Here is a 6,720-nt window from a genome sequence, read left to right on the forward strand (position 1 = left end):
AATTGAGCAAGGTAGCTATTGTCAAGGGGTACAAAAGGATGATTAATTGTCAAGCGGTACAAAAGGATGATTAATACTTTACTCAATTCTGTAAAGTTTGTTAAGTCAGTAAAGATACTGACTATATATATATAGAGAGAGAGAGAGAGAGAGAGAGAGAGAGAGAGAGAGAGAGAGAGAGAGAGAGAATTTATTTTTTTAAATTCTGTCCTTCGAACCAAAATTTGAATATTTTTTTATTTTTTGCTGGGTAAACAAGTGATAAAACATAATAAAACACACATTCAGGCTAGAGTAAATTAGGCTAAGGCAGGTTTTAACTGAAAGGAATTGTGTTCAAGGCATTATTAAAGTCATGTCCTCAAGTATCTGACATAATTATCAAACTATTAAAAACATTAATATTGTCCAGGCCAAATCCCCTCCATTGGCCCTTATCAATCATGTCCTCCAAATAATCTCATCCACTGAATTGGCTCTATCACCCTCTCGCTCTTCTCCACCTATAGCTGGCGTGTGGTGAGCTTTATAACCGTTGTAATGTGACTGCCGTCAGATCATCCCAGTGGATGCTGCACACTGGTGGTGATTGAGGGGAGACTCCCTGATATGATTGTAAAGCGCTTTGGGTGTACACTAGCACATAGTAAAGCGCAGTCATGGCCTAATATCCCAGAAGGTTGCAGGTTCGATTCTCATTTTCTTTTTCTTTGAGTGAATACGTTTAAAAACTCAACGCGCTGTTACATAAAAATGGAAATTTAGTAAACACCAAAATTATATTAACACTGAAAGTGTATAAATTGAAGCTGATTGAAATTCATGCCATGATACTCGTATCTTTTGTCCCCTAAAGGCAACTATGGCAAGGAATGAAATACTTCATTTTATGTTGGATAAAAAGAAATCATTGTGAGAAACAAAGTTACACCAGGGGAGCAGTTATCTTCTGGCTATACAGTAATATGATATAATATAAATAGTAATATAAATTGAAATATATATATATATATATATATATATATATATATATATATATATATATATATAGTATAAGTTCAATAATAAGATAAGTTAGATTAAACAGTAAGATAAAGTATAAGGTGTTTTTGAGGTCTATCCACAGTTGAATGAAACACGTGTTGTTCATCCATCATTATCATTGAAGACCTTGACATACAAAATCATTCTTAATTCATAATTATGAATTTTCAAAATTTCATGAAAATTTGAGACCATCCACAATACACACATATTTGGCTTTAGTCAGCATTTCTAATGCATAGGGAACTTGTGTGGTATCACTGGAGAGATTAACTTCCCTTTAGGGTCAATGATTTACTGGAATGAGTCACATTATGGCTTACTGTAACATTCCATTTGGCTTGAAATGTGTAAGAAATATGAAAATATATGGGATTTTTGGGAATGCGTATAATCTAATCAGCAGAAACTTCTATTTCCAGTTACAATGCCTAACCATAGTTGGGGTCAAAATGAATAAATTACTTTTACATTATTTATGTAATGATTGATATTTCATTGATATTTAATATTTCATAAGCCATATATCATTCTGACCACAAATCTTTAAGTTTACAAGGTTAGTGGAACCTGTTTAAAAGCAATATTCTTCTTTATATTTTTCGCAATGTTTAAAATAACCTTTTTTTTTTATGCCTCATGACTGTGTTTTCCTTTTTACACAATTTAAGTCAAATAAGGTGTGTTTTGTGTATGTTTGGATATTGAGAGCTTAGACACATCAATTCTTCTTTTTAGGATTTTTTTTTTTTCCTTTCAGTTTCTTGAAAGCGATGACTAAAACTGACTGGACCTGTTCTGTTGTGTCTTGAGGCCCAGTTAATGAAAGGTTGTAAGTTTGTGGTTACTAGTGAAATGATGACTAATCTCTGTCTTCTAGGCTATATAAGAAAACCAGGAGGGAATTCCTTCCTTCATTCTTTCTGTTTGATGGAATCAGGAGCAACTCTACATCAGAGGTAAAGTCATCTGCTCTTCTCTCTGTCAGTCAGAATAGTTCTACAATTATATTAATATTAGACATAGCTAATTAGGCTATATACAACTAGGCTATATCTCAAACAAAATCTAACATTTAAATTTATAAATAAGGCCTGTTCACGGTTATCTTTAGATGTCATGAGTTCAGAACAACTTTAAAGATCATGATGGATTCTGATTGGCTGTCAAAGTGTTTATCGTTCATCAGCTGGAAAAAATCGTTAGGCTCTCCGTGCTGTTATTGTTATAGTTTTGTTATGGACTTTTAGATATTTTGGGGGGATTTTTAGTACTATCTTTATCATTATCATTCACACCAAGAATGATAACTATAAATATAACCAGCGAAAGGCTAACTATATTAGTGTCCACATCAACTGAGGATCTGTTTAAGCACGCGCAGGTTTGTCGTCTGTCGCTTTAAAGCAGAATAGATTCTTATTGGCTGTCAGTGATATCGTTCATCAGGTACAAAAAAAAAAAGTCATTCTGAAAGTGATTCCAATGATATCGTTTCTCTGTGCTGTTATCGTCGGTTGTGGTGTGGACTGCTATTATTTTATATTTAGACGATTTTTAGAAATATGGCGATAGCTATCTTTATCATTATCGTTATAGTTATCATCATATGGTGTGGACAATAACAGACCTTAATTCTATAGCTATAACAATAGATGAAAAGAACGATGTAGCCTATTTATATCTTAAATATTTAACATGTATGTTGTGGCATGCACTAGGCCTATAAACATTTGTGCTAGTCTGAATCTAAATCATGTATAATTTGTATATAACAATTCGATTAAAATATATAATTTCACAGGTCTTTATTCTTTCAGAATTGCAGTCATCCAGTTATCTCCTGAAATATGTAATATTAAATCTATTCTTCTTTTCCCAGAAAACTGAAGACAGAATGATTTTTTTTATTATTATTATTATTATTATTATTAATACTGAACAATATAACACATCCAAGGACAAAATGAGGAAACTCCTGCCATGTATTCTGATATTACTGGTGAGTCACGGGAAACAGAATTCTGAACTGATACATTTACAAATATGTGCGTCCGTTGTATAAATATTTCAAAGGTCAAAGTGATAACATCATTCAGTTGAGCAGCATCAGAACGAAAGTTGAGTTTCCTGATGTGTAAACCTTTTGCTACAGATCGTGGGTGTTGTGAATGGGCAGCGCAGTGTCAGTAACAGAACTGATTGTTCTAAAAATGAATTCTGGAGTGACGGGCTCTGCTGTGACAGATGTGCTCCAGGTAAATGTTCAATCAATACAGTCAAACATAACATTTTCAGAGACATAGACTGTTCAGTCTCTTCATCTGTCATGTATTTTTCTTTAGGCTATAAGTTGATAAAGAAATGCTCTAGTGGCAGGCAATCTGAATGTGAGAAATGTTCAAACGGGACGTACCAAGACAGCATGAACTATTTCCCAAACTGCTTCAGATGCCAGAAATGCAACAAGCGTAAGTGTATAGCAGTTTTCTTTTCCTTTCATGACTTAACTTAAAATGATGTTAAAATTACACATATCTTGCTGTGTTGGTTTTCTTTAGATCTTCACTCAACCTTTTCTCTTTTTCAGGTCATGCAGTGATTATTTCACCATGTACAAACCAAAATAACACAGTTTGTGGATGTCAGCATGGATACCGCATGAGGTTCTTAGACGGGTTCCCAGATTCATCAATCAGGATTTTATGGGATTGTGTGCCCTTGAAAAGACCTCAAATCCAGACATTGTGAGAATGTTATTGCTGAAGTATATAGGTCTACCTCCATTAGGTCCATGTCTGGCATGAAACAATAAAATTACCTCTGACAAAAGTGAATTTTTTAAATGGTTTTTATAAAGTAAACATACTAATATATTTGATATTGTTTCGTTAAATGTAGGCTATTTATATATTTTTTCATATAGCCTATATTGTTTATGACATTAGATTTGCGTGATTATGCCTATACATTATTTTTTATATTATTATTACTATATTATTTTAGAAAACTCATGAAAAATGTATATATCAAATGATACAACAGATATAATGTTTATTTGTGCGTCTCTCAATCATAATTGTATTGCATTGTATTGTGTGTTTTGCACTCGCAAAGCTTTGAAACAGAATTTGAAATCAGAATTTCAACTAACATAAATAACAACAACTGTATTATTTCATATTTTTGTATGTTTGGGCCTCTGAATAAAACAGATGGTTTTTTTCTAAGTTCTCACTCATGCTATATGGAACGTTGTATGGTTGATGTAAAACATGAAACGCATATGCAAACTATTGAAAAAATATATTTTGTCTAAAGGTTCAATAAACTGTTTCATTTCGAAAAATGCTTTTCTGCTTTATTTCATATGTCAAGCTTTAGGCACATTTTTAATATATAATTTTGTGTTCATATAGCCTAAATTAGAGTCTAAATCTGAAAGTAAAACTTGTGATTCACACACATTTGAACAAGTGAAAGTGTGTTTTATCTGTTATGCTTCCTGCAGTTACGTTAGTGGTTTTGGTTTAGTTTTGAAGAAAATTTCTGGAAATGACTAATCGGTATGGTGTTTACACTGAAACCACGTAAAATTACCCAAATAGCGTCACAGGCTACGTCATTCATTCAGCGTTTAATCTGCTTACCATTGACGTAAGTTAGCCTAATTTATACAAACTGCAGGAACACACCTTCTTTTACTGTCTATGGAACACACACACACACACACACACACACAAAGCCGATAGATAGATAGATAGATAGATAGATAGATAGATAGATAGATAGATAGATAGATAGATAGATAGATAGATAGATAGATAGATAGATAGATAGATAGATAGATAGATAGATAGATAGATAGATAGATAGATAGATAGATAGCATTTAAGTAATGGTTAATGCCCGACGAGGTGTCCATTGTCAGGTATTAATGGACGACGGCGAGGCGTGAACTGTCCGACGCGCAGCGGAGGACGGTTGCCTTCGCCGAAGTTAGTACAATCAGAATCAGAGAATGTCTAATATGGCACAATCGAAATCTAAAGTTTTTACAAACAATAACTTGGTTTCCCTGGTTACGCCTGACGGTTTATTTACTAGGTGTCCTCAATCACTTATTAATGGACACCCTGCAGCCAATCAGAATCGAGTATTCACCCAGACCATGCAGGCTATAAATTCACCCAGACCATGCAGGCTATAATTATTAATTAATTTAAAACGCAATTAAAATATGTTCGTATCGTAAGCTATAATAAGCATAAAACAGAATAATGAAACGCGTAGTCTATAAAATGGTAGCTGGAGAGCGAGCTTGTCATGTGACATCACCTGTACGTGACGTCGAAGCTATTTGGAGCGCAGGTGAAGAAACCCGGAAAAACACAAACCGCCAAAATGTTTATCATCTAAGTCTTCCTTGTCAGTTTTGCAAACGAACATAATTTCCGCGATAAAAGGTAAGTAGAATGATAATCGTTATTTAGTAGGCTAGTCGGTTTTATTTTTTTGGAAAGCAGTGGTCGATTATTAACAGTTGAACTCCGGCGCAACAGGTTTTCCACCACATTTCTTCTCACATAAAAGATATCGGCAACACTTTACAATAAGCTTCATTAGTTAACATGAACTAAGAATGAACAATACTTTTACAGCATTTATTCATCTTTAGTTAATATTAATTTCAACATTTATTGTTTAAATCAAAGGTTGTATTTTGTTAACGTTAGTTAATGCACTGTGAGCTAACATGAACAGCTGTATTTTAATTAACTAACATTAACAAAGATTAATAAATACTCTAACAAATGTATTGCTCAGTTTTAGTTCATGTTAATACATTATTGTAAAGTGTTACCAAGATATCTTGTTTTATTAGCTATAGTGCTTTACTTTAAGACATATATTGATGTAAAATAAAATAAGTTCCTTCAGGTAAAGAGTGCATACTTGGATGTGTTAAAACCTTAGCCAAATTAAATGTGTTCCTTCTAGAATAGTGATAATTTTTAAAGATTATTCTTTAATATATATGCTGATTTTTGCATATTTTTTCTTTCCATTTCTGATATAGGCTACATGTCAGAGGGACGGTCACCATGTCTGGTACTGAGTCTGACCACGTTGGACTGACCCACTGTAAGTTTCTCCTGGTGTTCGCAGTCCTCATGGATCTCTTCGGTGTTTCTATCCTCTTGATCGGCATCTTCGTCCCGCTTGAAATCGGTGGTCGTGACTTTGGTGATCTGTTGGTGTATTCTGGAGCTCTGCTGGTGCTGATGTCTATGGGGGCTTGGGTCATGTGGTACAGTGGGAACATTGATGGTTTAATACCAGAGAAGGAGCTGACAGACAAACACAATGCCGTGGAGCGGTTCGCTCGCAGCCTCAGTCGCCGCATACGGAGACCCCACCGCGACCACCGCACATCCTGACCTCTGACCCCTGGGCATGGCAGAGAGCACATATACACAGGGCTGGGATACCAACATCTAGGCTAAAATCTCAGTTGGAAGAGGAGGAAAAGAATCTTTGTTACAATGTGGTGTTTACAACTACTACGAAATTAGTCATTTTATAGGACCTGTACTGTAGTGCAACTCTCAAAATGTAGAAAAAAATGATGAAAAGGCTTATATTTTTGTATGCTATTTAGGACAGTGAAAACTG

General features: G+C 34.3%; 1 long non-coding RNA gene across 1 annotated transcript; it reads left to right on the forward strand.

Moving 5' to 3' along the window:
- Positions 1–1,969: 1,969 nt before the first annotated feature.
- LOC307172935 lies at positions 1,970–4,388 on the forward strand. Its single transcript, XR_013823781.1, has 5 exons — positions 1,970–2,003; positions 2,927–3,046; positions 3,200–3,302; positions 3,390–3,515; positions 3,635–4,388. It is a non-coding gene; the product is annotated as an uncharacterized lncRNA (long non-coding RNA).
- Positions 4,389–6,720: the final 2,332 nt, after the last annotated feature.

Source organism: Squalius cephalus (genome assembly GCF_949319135.1).
Source record: "Squalius cephalus genome assembly, chromosome: 15".
Classification (NCBI taxonomy): Eukaryota; Metazoa; Chordata; class Actinopteri; order Cypriniformes; family Leuciscidae; genus Squalius; species Squalius cephalus.